Below are 17,048 nucleotides of genomic sequence, written 5' to 3' on the forward strand. Positions count from 1 at the left end.
CTTTCCTTGAAAACACATTTTATATAACGTGGTCCATGTTTTCTGGCCTGTAGTTCATCATCATTCCACTAGGGGCAGTAGAAGGGCTTTTCCTGGTCATTTCAAAATGGCTGCTCCCCTAAAATCTCAAAAACACTTTTTGCAGAAAACTTTTAGCTAAGTTTCAAAATTGTATGGTGATAATAAGTCATGTAATATCATTACTTTTCAAAAGACTATTTATATTGAAAAAATGTATGATTTCTCGATAATGAAGTCTTTACAACACAGTTACACCGAATAAAAATCTGTGGATCAAATTTGAGAATATTTTTCCATCAAAAACAGACATTGTTGTGAGCAAAAAACAAATCATAATGTTTAATAATTGATAATATATTTCTCTCGTTAAAAAAAAGATATTTCTAATTTTTTGATGATTTTATCAGAGGGTTTAAAAAACAGTTTATTTTAAATATATATATTTTTTCTGTCAATTTTTTATGTATTTACCTTTACAGGGTTGACAGGTGTTCTTGTCTCTAAAACTTGGTGATGTGATTTAATCATTGTCAGAAAATTATTAATGTTTTTTTCATACTGACTATTATGACAGCAGTGAAAATCTATTCTTTTAGATGCTATTTGATTAGCAATTTTAAAAATCCTAGTCTGTATTGGAAGTCTGTAGTTTTATACCTTCTTACAACAAACTAAGCTTCTATTGATTCTACTCAATAGTCTGCATTTAATTAAAAACTGATGGGCAGTAAGCATTTTTGTAAAATATTTTTTCTTGTTTTCTTTGTGAATTATTTTAGTTTAACAGGGAAAAATATTAAAGACACCTCTTTGGTAACATCTGTTATCACACTGGAAAAATATTTATAAAGATAAGCAGCATTTTCTTTTTAGAGCAAACAACGTTTTGCAGCAAATGTGAAGCCTCAGAGTCACATTCAAGTAAAAATGTGGAATTTTCTACTTTTCACAGATAAAATATTCTACATTTCATTCTGTAAAAAAAAAATTTGTCTTCTGTCAAGCAGCATCTGTTCCTTTTGGATTCAAGCATGTAACCCTTGTGCTATTCTATGGGGTCAAGATGACCATTGATCTGTTATCCCTACCATGACAAAGGTGGAGAGGATTTCATGTAATCCATGGAAACCAGTGAAAATCAAAAATCATTGAAGAAAAAAGGTTCAGCGCACTGTCTTGTGGGGTCTAAATGACCTCACTCCCAATGTGAAAGTGCCTAGGATGGCACAAGGGTTAAAGAGAAATTACTGTTTTGCTGTAGTGCATCATCATTCCACAAGGGGCAGTAGGAGGGCTTTTTCTACTCATTCGAAAATGGCTGCTTTCTTGAAATCTGAGAAACACTTTGGCGGGAAAAGTTTAACTACGTTTATAAACTTTTTGAGAATAACTAATCCATTGTTATTCAGGTTTAAAAATCCTTATTTACTGAATTAAAAAAATGCAAAATGTATTGAAAAACCTTTTTTTATAAAACAGGTACACTACTTCAAAAATACAAGTATCAAATTTGAGACAGTGGTAAATAATGTGCTTTCTTTCCTGAATTCTTGTGTCAAATTTTTACATCCTAAACTAACATTATTGTGACTAAAAACTTACCAAATCACTGAAAGTATTATAAGCTACGTTTACATTAACTTTGGAAATGCAAATTGGATTTGCAATAATGAATTTGTTTTATGGAAGTTTTTGCGCTTAGAGGAGGTGGTTTTAGAGACGTATCAAAATTGACATCTTTCAGAAAACTGGAATGGAAACATCTTTTTCCATTTAAATGACCAATAACCCAATGGCAATGCCATGTGGGTAGGAACTGGCTGGCTTGGGCATTACGAACAGCATCACACAGCTTATCAAAAGTTATGCGTGTCCTCTGTAAAATCACCAACCACCATTTACCAAAATCCATTCATCCATAGCCGCTCCCACGTGTAAGATGCTTGCCCCTCCATGGCCTAAATAAGACGCCAACGTCTCCTTTGATAGATGATGATGTGCGCTACTGCAATGTCAGAAATGTCACTGTATCTGCTGTAAATCAAAGTATTTTTTACATCCATCCTCATGTTTTTAAATGACTTATCGCATGAGTTGGATTGTGTTTATTTGCATTTATGATTTAATGAAAACTGTGTAATTGCGAATTGTGTTTTTTCAACATTTCTAGAAAAGCAATAAAGTTTTGCCCATATGTGTAATGGAAACACAACTATCGTTGATACTACCCATTTCTCATTAAAACATATATTGCAATGTATTTTCTTGTGGTTATTAAAGGGTTTACAAGTTATCACAATTCAAACAAAATTAATTTTCTGTCAATTATTTGTTGGGCTTTACGGGTTTAATAACTTCTACTGTTTCTTTTACTTAAACTTTACAGCTGAGGTGAGTTCTGTCTATCTCGGAGTTGGATAGATAAAGTAACAAAATAGTGGAAATTTAGGATTCTAAGATGAGCTCTCTCTCTGTCCTAAGTCAGGATTGAGGGTTTTGTTGCTTCAACAAACATGCAGTGATGGGCTATTCACTGGCACTTTTCTGTTTTGGTGTGATTCTTTGCACGTTCTGCTCTAAAAGGCTCTGCAGGGATAACAACTGAGATATTCAACACAGAAAATGCCAACCCATGTGGAGAGAAAAAACATTCCAGCTAAATACAGAAGCACATATTAGCACACGGATTGCCTGTCCTCATGGCAAAGCCTACTTCACACAGTGTGACACCTCCTTTGCAAAATGCCTCCTACAGGGACCCAAGAGACCCTGGCATTGCAGAAACATGGCGCTGTTGTGGGAAAGGGGTTCCTCCAGGAGGGCTAAAACCAGATGGATTTTCCTCTATTAAAGAGTGGATTTTTTTTTACAGGTTTGCCAACCCTCTGATGAAAAGCTGTATATCTTCCCGATTAATCTGTGAATAAATGGGATATGCAAAGTTTTGGTCTGGGAGAGACCTGAAAACCTCGGTTTGAATAGCGTTGCAGAAAAGTTTAACTGCACGGTGAGAATCAGCCTTCAGAAAAAGTGAATGGATGTGAGTTTTTCAATCTCCAAAAGTACACACTACTGGTTATCAAAACATGTGTTACAGGGAACACCTTGAGGGAACACCTTGCGTTGTTTGCAAAACCTTTGATTTTTGTTAATATTAGATCTTTATTGCCTTGGTTCTACATCAACCCAATCATGTGGTTTCTTAGTATCATGCAGCATTTCAGCCTGCAAATGTTAAACAGAGATTAATTCTACAAAAAAAGTTGTTTTATCATGGCCTCTTATTCTGTACTCCAGCGTTATTTTGTTGTTCAAATGCATTTATCATGATCATAAAAATATGTAGATATTTTAACCTTAAGAAATCTTGCATTTTTTTCTGCCAAAAATACTATGGGATAAATTGAAATTTCGGGTTTGTTTAAGGCTCGGGCCTGCAAATCAAGTTAATTGGCCGGGTTCGGGCCGGGTTCGGCTTTAATGCCCCCGGGCCTGGGTCGGGTCGGGCTGGATTTATTAGGCCCGATCTTACCTCTACTTGTTATAGACATTTTCCCTAAAGAAACATAAGTGAGGTAAAAAAAAAAAAACATTTTAACTCAGGTTTTGACAGTTTTAAGCTCTGAAATAAAGAACTGTTTTGTTTATCTCCAAGCATCTATCTGTATATATTTAGGGATCACAGGGCTGCTGAGCCAACCCAGCTACTGTTTGGCAAACGCGGGGTACACCCTGAACAGGTCACCAGTCTTTTGCTGGGCAATTTAGAGATACCAAATAATCTATGAAGCATGTTTTTGGACTGTGGGAGGAAGCTGGAGTACCTGAAAAAAAAAAGCATGGAGCATGCACAAGAGGAACAGGCAAACTCCACACTGTTCTAGTCAGGATTTGAACCAGGGATTTCTTGCTGTGAGGTGAGAGTGCTAACCACTACACCACTGTGCAGCCCTTACCCCAAAGTAGTAAATATCAAAGTGAATTACATGTATATTTTGTCTAGGTAAACTTAAGACATGGCTAGTTGATGGTGCATTTAGTTTGTACAGTTTATTAAATTCAAACTAATTAAATTTAGAAACAGTATAGGAATGAAAACCGTACCAAGAATTAGCCAAACTACTCCGCTGTACTGAAAAAAATGACAGCGTAAAACAATGCCATTATTAAACATGGTGTTACAATGGAGACAATGGTGCAAGTAGATAGCCAATGAAAAACAATGTTATTTCATCAATTTATAGCACAGATGTCTTCTCAAAAGCTGAATCCAAATTTTAACGTTGGTGCTGTCTCCTGGTTTCTTTGTGGAATTGGGGAAGTTTTGGTTTTCAACCTAAAATGTAATTTGAATTTGTGCAAAAATGGGTCAGTGGGACAGAAAAGTCAAGCTTATTGACAGAAACGTAAATTAAAAAAAAGCTTTTCCGGCAAATACAGACAGACATAGAGAGCAGCTTACCGTTATTTGGCAATTTGTCATGGTTTGGTCGAGTTGCATTTGTAGCAAATTAAAAAACATACACTGTTGCATTGCATTTTCTTTTTGAACAGATAAAAGGCGAAAGTAATTGCCTTAAATACACAAATTATCATCCAAACTTTTTCATTGAGAACATTGTGCGATAATCTTTCTTCTCTTTGCCAAAACCCTTTAAAGGGAACCTATAATTTTATGCTTAAAATTTAGATATGTAGCATTTTTTTATATTTGTTACACTTGCTGATTGATGAACTTGCTTGAGCTTGATACACACACTGGATCAGAGCTATATATAGGAAGAAAGGAGGCAAAGGTGCACATGGCCTTTGAAGTAAATTGATAGTATGTGCCCTTGCATTCTGATGTGGTATTTTCTGGAATCTTATTTTTATTGAAGGCACGAAATGTGTTTATGTTTAAGCCTATGTATTTCTCTGATATACTCATTCGTCTGAGTTTAGCTTCACAAAATGAATGTACTGAGAAGCTTGTAGCAAAAAATAAATAAATAAAATAACCTGCAGAATGTTTTTGAAGTACTCTTTTGTAATTACCCTGTAAAAATAAAAAAACAGCAGACCCAAATAAAACTGTAACATATTTAATCGCACATACTGCAGTTTGTAAATCTGCTTCAAAAGTTCCAAAGTGCAAAATATGTTTTTTTGTAAAAATAAAAAAACTTAAAGCACATTTAAACTTTTTTAAAAGCACCAGACTTTTAAGAAATTATAAATCATATTGTTTCAATGTCCACAGTTTTTATTAAATATACATTTACATGTGACATATTTGTTCTATGTGTACAAACATTCTTCTTTGAAGTTGTATCTGTTATCGCACACCTGGTTGTGTAAAATTTATTTCTCTACACCTGGGGGAACAGTGAGCTGAAGACACAACTATGCTTAGGAGCCCGTTGGTGGCTTAACCCCCCAATCCAACCCCCAGTCCTGAGCATCAGGCAATGGGTTCCATGTTTTGGTATGACCTATTTTTGGATCTAAACCAATGACCTCAGGGTAGACACTCTACCACCAGGCCACTAAGCCAGTTAAACCTAAAGCAAATCTTTCCCAGCATTTGGCTGTGCTATATTTGTTTGCTGTTTGGAGGCAGTTGTTCCTGTCTCCTGTTCACACACAAGCACAGATGGGTAGGGGGATATTTGTGATCAGACTGAAAGGAGTGAACTAAACTGTTCTGCAGCTTTAAGTATTCAAACTTTGCAAACAATAACTGTGTTAACCTAAAACACAGTCTATCCACAGCGGAAATTCAGCCTTTTTTTTTTAGCTTCTTTTAAGAGAAATAGAGTAAACATGACCTGAAAATAGATCAGAGAAGGCTGTTCTGCTCTGAATAGTAGAAGACCAAGATTGACCAACTTACTGTGAATTACTTCTTTGTTAATGTGTCTGTCTCCAGGTTAAAAAAAATACATGGACTGGTGCATACATTTTATAAAGACCTTGATTCTTTGATGCAAAAGTGACTAGCAAGAAATTTATTGAAACTGCTTTAAAAATTAATCAGATTATCCACAAAAAAATTGCACCACTGTCCACTGTTGATCTCAAACCTTTTTAAAAGACCCACCAGTATATCATGCTTTTCTTATGCTTTTCAGAGTAGACCATACCCATATATATATTAATATATTACCATTGGCACACAAAAGAAGATATTTTAAATAATACCAGGAAGCAAGACAACTTAATCTCTGAGGCTCCGGCTTTCGTTCGTTGTGGGTGCTGCCCATTGTATGATGTCAACCTAAGCCAGCCTCGTGAGCGTGTCTAGATTTCGTCCACAAAGACAAACAACATCCAAACTTTTGCAAAGATTGATGTGAATACTGTGTATATAAAATAAAAGCATTTTTGACTATCACTGCTAGCCCACTGAAGAAAGTGGGTGTTTGTTAGCTTCTACAACATCCTTGGACTGGTTCTGAAGGACTGCGTGGAGCAGTCCTTCAGACTATTGTCTTCACCATTACCTTTAACACATCACTCAGACTTTCGCCCTGTCGCCCTTACACCAACAGTGACCAAATGTTTACAGCAATTGGTCCTAAAGCAAATCAAGAATAGTCTCCCAATAAATCTAGACCCTTTACTATTCCATGGAGGATGCCAACTCCATCACTCTCCATATGATACTCTCACATCTGGAGACGAAAAACACGTTAGAGTCCTCATTATCGAATTCAGCTCAGCTTTTAATATGGTCATTCCACAGCAGCTGGTGGAGAAGCTGAGGCTAGGTGTGGACATGGCTGCAGTCAGTCAAGAAGCTAGCAGTGTGGGGTAGATCCCATAACCTTGAGATCAACATGGACAAAATAAAAGAAATGGTGACTGACTTCAGGGCATCTGGCAAATCCCACCACACACATCTGACCACAAAAGGTGCTGTTGTGGAGAAGATTAATGGAGTCAGGTGTAGGTCACTAATGACCTGTCCTTCTCCGCCAACTCCACAATGGTCATCAAAAAAGAACAAAAGCCCCTGCACTCCCTCCGGAGACTCAGGAAGGCAGAAATTCTCACACTTAACTTCATCATCTTCTACAAGGGCATTATGGCCAATGTCTTAACACGGAGCTTTGGTGCAAGGTTCAGTACCTACGACAGCTGAGCACGATTGTTGAGACTGCATGCGAGATTGTTGGTGACCCGCTCCCATTCTTGGAAGAGTTATACCAGTAGCGCTGCATAAACAGAGCAAGAGCAGGACCCTCAGCACCCCTCTCTTGGACTGTTCTCCCTCATGCCATTTGGGAAGAGGTTTAAGAGCATCAGCTGCAGATCAAGCAGGATGTTAAGAAGCTTCTTTACAAAAGCTGTGAGACTGTTAGTTGGACTGTCCTCATACATACATGTTCTCACAAACTCCTTACCACAATAAGATCCACTAGACTGTCCCATCCACTGCACCACCCAAAGACACACTACCTGCATACAGACACTCACATCCAACCTTTATAAGATGCTGCTAAATGGACATAATCACTATCATGACTGAATGTTGGTTTCTATTTTTTTTTTTTTTACATTTTTTAAATACTTTCTTTAAACAATTGCTATATTTTTTCTTTACAGTCATACTATTGAGGAACAACATTGCATGTCATCTGTGTATTCCTCTGCAAATTTTAATTTTTATTTAACCTTTGTTTAACCAGGAAAGTCCCGTTTGTCATGATTTCACAAGGATGAGGAACCCAGATGCTGCAACCCAGAAGGAAGACAGGTAAGTGGATGATGAGAATGGATTTATTGTTTTCTCCAGATGTGAAGATGGCTGGTTTGAGGAGTGTCCAGATTAGACGTGGCTGTGGCGTGGCTGGAGGGTCTTGAAGCGGTTAGCGGTTGCCGAGGGTTTCCGTTCTCCTAAGGTGTAGAATGGAAGGTCCGTGCTGCCGTCACTCGTGAGCGGTAGGATCCTGAGACAGGGAACAAAGAATTAGTCAGAGTCAGAGACTTGGAACGAAGCTGTAACGAGGCTAGAACCAGAGCAGTCACCATAAGGGGTAACAAACTGGCGTCGAGTAGTGGCGTTGATCTCCTTTTGAATCCACAGAAGATGATGAGGAGAGTGATGGCAGCTGGTGGCAATCAGGAACATCAGGGCAGAGCTGGAGGGGGGAGGAGACCGCCAGGCACCGTGACAGTACCCCCCCCTCAACGACCGCCCCAGGCGGTCCGGGACGCCGATCCGGGTGGGCACGGAAAAAGTCAGCAAGGAGGGCACGGTCCAGGATCAGGGAACGGGAGACCCAAGAGCGTTCCTCCGGACCGTAACCCTCCCAATCCACGAGGAACTGGTGGCCGCGACCCCGGTGGCGAACATCCAAAATCCGACTGACCGTATAAGCCGGGGCGCCATCGATGAGCCGGGCGGGTGGAGGGGAAGCGGACGGCGGGCAAAGCGCGCTGTCAACGACAGGCTTGACCGGAGAGATATGAAAGGTGGGATGGACTTTGAGAGCCGCTGGGAGGCGGAGGCGGACACAGGTGGGATTGATGACCTTTTCCACAGTATAGGGACCGATGAAGCGGGGGGCGAGCTTGCGGGAGGTAGCCTGAAGAGGAATATTACGGGATGACAACCAGACTTTCTGACCAGGGTGATATGTAGGACCCACCACACGATGACGGTTGGCCGTACGGCGATTGGTCTCCCTAGTCTGGAGCAGAGCAGCCTTGGTCTGATGCCAGATGCTCTGGCATCGGCGGAGATGGTCCTGAACAGAGGGGACAGCGAGGTCTAACTCGTGGGAAGGAAACAGCGGAGGCGGGAACCCCAGAGCAGCCTCGAACGGGGACAGGCCTGTGGCAGAAGAGGGGTGAGTGTTGTGCGCATATTCGGCCCAAACCAGATACCTGGACCAGTCAGAGGAGTTCCGGTCGGCGAGACAACGCAGTGATGTTTCGAGCTCCTGGTTAGCTCTTTCAGCTTGGCCGTTAGATTGGGGATGATAGCCTGAGGACAGGCTGACTGTGGCCCCCAAGGCTCCACAGAAAGCCTTCCAAACCTGGGAGACAAACTGGGGGCCTCGATCCGAGACAATGTCCACAGGAATACCATGGTGACGGAATACATGCTGGACCAGGATCTCCGTGGTTTCGGTGGCCGTGGGCAACTGTGGGAGCGGGATGAAAAGGACAAATTTAGAGAAGCGGTCTATGACCGTGAGGACGACCGTGTTTCCCTGAGAAGGAGGGAGACCGGTTACAAAGTCCACGGCAATGTGGGACCAAGGATGCCCGGGAGTGGAGAGCGGATGTAGGAGACCAGACGGTGGTGAGTTGGAGGTCTTGGAGCGGGCGCAGGTGGTACAGGCAGCCACATACTCCTTAACGTCCTTAGTCATGGAGGGCCAGAAAAAACGCCGACGGAGGAGGCAGAGAGTCCTGGTGACCCCGCCGTGACAGGCAATACGTGAGGCGTGGGCCCACGTGATGACGTCGGACCTGAGAGATCGGGGTACATAAAGTGTTCCGTCAGGAGGTTCTGGGTGATCGGGTTCCTCACCTTGAGCTTGCATCACTTTATTCTCAATGTCCCAGGTAACGTTTCCAACGATGCAGGTGGAGGGAATGATGGGGTTCGTGGTGCCGTCCTGGTCATCAGAGGAGCAGTACTTCCGTGAGAGGGCGTCGGGCTTAATATTGCGGCTTCCTGGTCTGTAGGTTATGGTGAAATTGAAACGGACAAAGAACAGGCACCAGCGGGCTTGACGGGAATTCAGTCTCTTGGCGGAGCGAAGGTATGAAAGGTTCCTGTGATCAGTCCAAACAATAAATGGATGAACCGCACCCTCCAGCCAGTGTCGCCATTCTTCCAATGCTAATTTAATAGCGAGAAGTTCACGGTTGCCCACATCATAGTTGCGCTCAGCAGGGGTCAGTTTCTTAGAAAAGAAAGCGCAGGGCTTCAATTTGCTGGAGGACTCTTCCCGCTGAGATAATACAGCCCCGACGCCTGAGTCTGAGGCGTCAACCTCGACCACGAATTGTCTAGCTGGGTCGGGTTGTATTAGTATGGGGGCGGTAACGAAGAGGTTCTTGAGAGTGTCAAAAGCTTCTTGGGCATCCGAGTTCCATTGGTAGGCCCGAACAGTGGAAGTGAGTCGCGTAAGGGGAGCCGCGATGGAGCTGTAATTTCTAATAAACCGCCTATAGAAATTAGCGAACCCTAAAAATTGCTGAAGTTTCTTACGCGTGGTAGGGGGTTCCCACTTGGAGACAGCCTCGATTTTAGCGGGGTCGGGTCGAATGCTACCTGCCTCGAAGATGTACCCTAAGAAGGGGACGACGGTGGAATGAAACAGACATTTTTCGGCTTTGACAAAAAGCTGATTTTCAGACAATCGTTGGAGTACCTGACGAACGTGGTTTCTGTGCTGATCAGGATGTTTAGAGTAGATCAGTATGTCGTCAAGGTAGACAAAAACGAAGCGGTTGATAAAGTCCCGTAGGACGTCGTTTATGAGGCGCTGGAACATGGCGGGAGTGTTTGTTAACCCGAATGGCATGACGAGATACTCATAATGACCGAGAGGAGTTTTGAAAGCGGTTTTCCATTCATCACCCTCCTTGACCCGTACGAGATGATAAGCATTTTGTAGGTCAAGCTTGGAAAAGATACAGGCCTCCTGAATCGAATCAAAGACAGAGCTGATGAGCGCAAGGGAATACTTGTCTTTAACCGTGATCTGATTTAGTTCTCGATAATCTATGCACGGTCGGAGGGTTTTGTCCTTCTTCTCGACAAAAAAAACCCCTGCACCGACAGGGGAGGAAGAAGGACGAATGTGCCCCGAGGAAAGTGCCTCTTGAATGTAAACCTCCATAGCGGCTTTCTCGGGGCCAGAGAGATTGAACAGCCTACTCTTAGGGAGAGGAGCGCCGTCCAATAAAGTGATTGAACAGTCGTAAGGCCGGTGGGGAGGTAAGGCACCAGCCTTAACTTTGCTGAAAACGGTGTGAAGATCGTGGTAGCAACTAGGCACGTTAGACAGATCGATCTCCTCAGGAGATTTAACGGAGGCAGAATTAGCGGGTGGAACAGCGGATTGCAAACAGTTAGCGAGGCAGAACTCGCTCCAACCAATAATACGACGATGGACCCAATCAAATTGCGGGTTGTGGTGACAAAGCCAAGAGTACCCCAGAATAATGGGGTTCTGGGGGGTTTGAGTTACGAAGAACCGGGCGAGTTCTCTATGATTACCAGAAGTAATTAATAACACCGGTTCCGTACGGTGAGTAATCACCGAAAGGTGTTGACCCCCCAACCCAGCGGCTCTAATAGGGGAAGGAAGGGACTCTGTAGGCAGGGACAGGCGAGTAACCAGGCTGTGATCTATAAGATTCTGTTCAGCGCCGGAGTCAATCAAAGCGTGAAGATCCAGAGTTTCAGAAACATGACTTAACTTGACAGGAATGCGGAGAAAATCTTTAGAAGATGACAAGACTTGACCCGCCCGCGGCCTGTCCTCTAGCGGGGGGTTTTGGAGTTTAAACGCAGGCTACATTGGTGTACCTGGTGTCCTGGTTTTCCGCAGTAAAAGCATGCCCCTTCGATCCGGCGTCGCTGCCTCTCCTCTGCGGAAAGCTTGGAGTGTCCAATCTGCATGGGCTCGTCGGTCTGACTGCGAGAGGTTACAGACTGGGTTATAGGAAAAATGTGTGCCGCCGTACCTTGTGGTGGATTAGCAGGACTTCTGCGTGGAGGCTGAGGTCTTTCATGCTGTCTTTCACGTAAGCGGGTGTCCGAACGGAGAGCCGCCGTGACGAGCTCCTCAAAAGAGTGGGTTTCTGGTTGCGAACACAGGTGGTCCTTAATGACTTCATTTAAAGACTGATAGAAGACCCCTCTCAATGCTGGATCCGTCCAGCCGGCTTCCACCGCCAGGATTCTGAAGTCTATGACGTGGTCGCTCACTGAGCAACTTCGCTGCTTAAGAGCGAGAAGCTTTCGTGAGGCTTCCTCCCGCTTACGGGGTTGGTCAAAAACCAGCCTGAATTCATTAATGAAGTGCTCGTACGATAGGTGGGTGACAGGATTGGCGGCCAGGAAAGCCTGAGCCCACTGCAGCGCTTTATTGCGGAGTGAGTTTATGATTAGGGTAATCTTGCTGAGGTCGGAGTCATAATACCTCGGGGCTTGCTGGAACAGGAGACTACATTGCAGCAGGAACCCTCCACAAGCTTCGACGTCGCCGAAGAATGGTTCCGGCTGCAGTCGGTAGTTTTCAGGTGACGGACCGGAAGCAGAAACTGCGGCGATGCTGGAAGCGGGAGGTGATGGTGCGGGGGTAGCCCCCTGGACAGTTAAATTCATCAAAGTTTGCGTTAGACCATCCAGGCGCCGAAAAAGTTCCTGTTGGGCAGAGGATACTTGCGACAGAGCGTCGGCTTGGCGGCCCAGGGCGATGCCTTGCTGGCTGACGGCGAAACGAAGTCCCTCTGGATCAGCTGGGTCCGGAAGTTGGCCAGTTTGTTCTGTCATGATTTCACAAGGATGAGGAACCCAGATGCTGCAACCCAGAAGGAAGACAGGTAAGTGGATGATGAGAATGGATTTATTGTTTTCTCCAGATGTGAAGATGGCTGGTTTGAGGAGTGTCCAGATTAGACGTGGCTGTGGCGTGGCTGGAGGGTCTTGAAGCGGTTAGCGGTTGCCGAGGGTTTCCGTTCTCCTGAGGTGTAGAATGGAAGGTCCGTGCTGCCGTCACTCGTGAGCGGTAGGATCCTGAGACAGGGAACAAAGAATTAGTCAGAGTCAGAGACTTGGAACGAAGCTGTAACGAGGCTAGAACCAGAGCAGTCACCATAAGGGGTAACAAACTGGCGTCGAGTAGTGGCGTTGATCTCCTTTTGAATCCACAGAAGATGATGAGGAGAGTGATGGCAGCTGGTGGCAATCAGGAACATCAGGGCAGAGCTGGAGGGGGGAGGAGACCGCCAGGCACCGTGACACCGTTGACATTAAAAACCTCTTTTTCAAGGGAGTCCTGGCCAAGCGGCAGCAGCGACTAAAATACAGTTACATAATTACAAAGAGCAAAATAACAGGAAATAACAAGCTGATTATGAAAAACAAGTGTTATGTTATGGAGTCAGCTTTGAGATCTTCCAGTTTAAATTTAGAAGCATTCAAGGAAATCAACTCTGTCCAGTCCTTCTGCAACATGTTCCATGCATAAGGTGCAGAGTGGACAAAAGCCTTTTTGCCCAGTTTGGTGCGAGCAAATGGAACATAGAGCAACACATGATCATGTGAACGAAGAGAATAAGAATCAGCCCTTCTCTGTGACAGTAAGGAACAGATGTAGGTCGGCAGTAGTCCAAGCAGTGCCTTATAAATGAAAGTGTACCAATGAATACTCCTTTGTATGGCCAGGGCAGGCCAACCCACTCGAGAATACAACTCACAGTGGTGTGTCATTGTTTTACAGTTAGTAATGAACCTCAGAGAAGAATGATAAACCGTGTCAATCATTCGAAGAAATTGAGCTGAACCATTCATGTAAAACAGGTCTCCATAATCCAACACAGAGAGGAAAGTCGCAGCTACAAGTCGCTTCTTTACTTCAAACGAAAAAAACAGCTTGTTTCGAAAATAAAAACCCAATTTTAGTCTCAGTTTTTTGACAAGATTCTCCACATGAGGTTTGAAAGTTAGGGAGTCATCAATCAATACACCAAGGTATTTATACTCATGAACCACCTCTATGTTGTTTCCTTCAAGAGTGGACACTGTGGGAATTGTATGAGGCATCTTCTTACAATTAGAAAACATAAGCTTGGTTTTATCAGCATTGAGAACTAATTTTAGTTGAAGTAAAGATTACTGGACAGCACCAAAGGCTTTCTGCAAGGATTCAATGGCCTGATCGAGAGTTGATCCACATCAATAAATAACTGTATCATCGGCATAAAAATGCATATTGGCATCAGATACATTCAGTCCCAAATTATTGTTATAAATAATGAATGGGAGGGGACCTAATATAGAACCCTGTGGAAAAGCTTGTGCAAATACTATGATTGAAATGACAGCAAACAAAATCTTGAATCATCCGAATCCCAAGCTTTACAGTACAACCCATAACAGAAAAATCAATCACATTATATTAGAATAGCTTGCTAACAGGTTATCACAAATATTTTTGTCTTAACTTAAAAAAAATATAAAAAATGGATGTGTATTTGTCAAAGTATTCACAGTTTATTTAATTGTTGCTCATTTTAGGTTTCAGCTATTTTTACTACTTCTACCAATGCTTGTCCACTGCTTCAACTTATGAATCCCTTCAGAATATGCCGTGAATCAGAAAAAGACCAAAAAATGGGAAAGCTCGTAGGTGTGGGACCTACAATGGCAAGCCACAAGCTCCCAGCACCGCTCCATGCTGATGCATCCTCTTGTAGACTTGACGACTTTAAACAGGTAAATAGAACTGAATTTAACACTAAACAATCTAAACAGAGGAACATCATGGAAAGAGGAATGTTGGTCTTCTCAAGTCAAATGACAAACTTCTTCTTGATCACAAGATGTTGTTCATTTCCCTTGCCAGAGCACATTATTTTTCTACATTGTGCATTGTTCAGTTTACGCTCTGTTAAACAATAGATTGGTTCTTTTGGCATAAAAAAAGATTTCCTGAAAGTGCTGGAGCTTTTCCTGATCCTCAGACAAAATTCAGAACAATTTATTTATAAAATCCGAGGAAGTATGACAACAGCAGCACAGATTATCATAATCATTGCCATGTTTTTTCTTACAGAAATATTTATAAGAAAACTACTTGCGTGTTCCAACTCTGAAATACAATTCCTCCATTCCTCTAATACTATGCAGAAACAAATCATGTGGGTAATCTGAGCAATGGACAAGGCAAACAAGTGGAGTGGGTGGAGTGCATAGCAGAAAATACAATACTACCAATCAGAGGTACTGCAGTCTGTGATGCCCCAACAAGTTGTTAAAATTCAGGAGCTGTGCACGTCAGTCTTGGATGTTCTGCTGCAGTTGGAGACTTCAGCCAGCATAACTCAACTGTCAGTAAGGGCTCTTTGATCTACGTTTTGTGCCAGGGTTATGATCTGTTGAAACAAAACAGTGAGCACAAAATTGCCTTTTTTTAAACGCCAACTTCAACAAGACCAAACAAGTGTTAGAGAAGCTAGAATCACTGTCAGGGAACATGAGCATCGTGTTGCTCAGATTGCCTGCGTCTCAGTTGTGTAGTCTCACCTTCTTTTCATTTGCATTGCAGCTCTGGCTGTTATTAATGTGCCCATTCTTCTATCACCTCTCATGGCTGGTGTCATGTCTGCGTCAAAGCTGGCTTTCTGGTATAATCTGCTTTCACTTCACTTTAAAAACCTAATTTCAGTGAAGTCACTGTGTTGGTAATTCATAAACTTGCTTTTGCTTCACATAAACGTTGTCATGCTGTAATTCCTCCATTACTGTCACCAGATTGATATGTAATACGTTCACAAAACACAAAGTATTCATCTGTCAGTTCATAATACCTCCAAGCTATAATCTCAGCCAACCTCAATATATACCATCCTAATGAGCTGCACTTCAGAGTGCCTGCTGTTAGTCTGCTGCTGCCTTTTTCTCTCCTGCAGATCACACATAAAGGTCCTAACACAGCAACTTCTTACTGATTATATTATTTGCGTTTATTTTTGTATATCGAAATAAAAACAACTTTTAAAAACATTAATCTTCATGCCTCCCAATTACAAAGTCCCACCAAATCCAATGCCCTCTTTTGAACAATCACATTGCTCCTAAATAAAGACAGCTGGGAAGAAGGAATCTTTACTTTTAAATGAATAGATTTTAATGATGCGCTTAGAGAAAACATTCTTGTGTAATGTTTGGCTGATATGTCATTCCATATTATCAAGGGCACAAATGAAGCCAGGAAAAGTAGCATAAGCATAGAGCTCAAATTAAGCTGTTTTAAACTCCATAACTTAGATCAGGGGGTTGACCCGTATTGGTGCTGTGGATTATTTAGTTTAACACTTGAAAAGCACTAACGGCTCTTTGCGCAGTGCGCAAGATTTGTGGGGGTTGAAAAAGTGAAAAATCCATACAACGTGTCTGCATCTCTCCCTTTCACCCTTACTACCCCTCCTGTTTCCTTTAAGTGTTCGCTACGACCTGCCGCCTGCAGCATGCCTGTGGAAAAAACTGCCTGAATATTTTTGCTCAGTGGGCTCACAAAGCGGTCTACAGTCTTGCTATTTCTGGCTGGCCACCTGCGTGCCCCACACAGGTTAGCCCATTTTTCTCCCACAGACAGCCCGTAAGGACGGTTGAGCCTAAGACTGCATGAAGTATTATCATGTTTTTGGTCTTTGATCAAAATAAATTGAGACACAACAAAATTAGCATAACAAAATAATTGAGATTTAGGTGAAAAAGAAGAAAATAACTTTTTTTAAAGTTAGAACATTATTTTTACTCTAAACCTTCATGTTTTTTTTTATTTGTACTGTTTGTCTTTTCTTCACAATGATGAACAACAAACCTGCATCCTTGTTTGTCTGCTGTTAAAGAAACATCAATTTCCATTCCTCCCATGTCCGAACACTTGCCTTCTGTTTTGTGTTCAACTTGCCTCCTCTCATTTTTGCTGCTACAGTCCTGAGGGTCTGCTCTCAGTGTAAGTTCAGAGTGAAGTGAAATCCCTCCTTTCTGCTGGACCTTTTCAATGCTCCATTCTCAGGCAACAGCTCATTATCATTGACAGCACTACAGCGTTTCATTCTTGCATTATAATGTGAGCGACGCCCTCAGCAAAGCCTGGATTCAACTGTGACAAAGAGGACAGAAATGCCCTTATCATTCTTGACATGCACATCTGTTTCTTCTTGTATCCCATACTGCCCTCCTCCTGTGTTCTCACTCTAACAGGATATTTGAAAGTCACTGGGGCGTCCACAGTGCAACCAAAGTCCTTCAGGCCTTTCCTGAAACCAAGATTTCTTCTTGA

At 42.5% G+C, this 17,048-nt stretch overlaps 1 protein-coding gene across 2 annotated transcripts in view; it reads right to left on the reverse strand.

Annotated features, from left to right (window-relative positions):
- Positions 1-17,048, reverse strand: part of npffr1l2 (neuropeptide FF receptor 1 like 2) — a 143,187-nt gene that overhangs the window by 110,391 nt on the left and 15,748 nt on the right. The gene's annotated exons all lie outside the window — the stretch shown is intronic.

The sequence above is a fragment of the Oryzias latipes genome, chromosome 9, assembly GCF_053564925.1.
Source record: "Oryzias latipes strain Hd-rR chromosome 9, Olatipes_Hd-rR_3.1".
NCBI classification, from domain to species: domain Eukaryota; kingdom Metazoa; phylum Chordata; class Actinopteri; order Beloniformes; family Adrianichthyidae; genus Oryzias; species Oryzias latipes.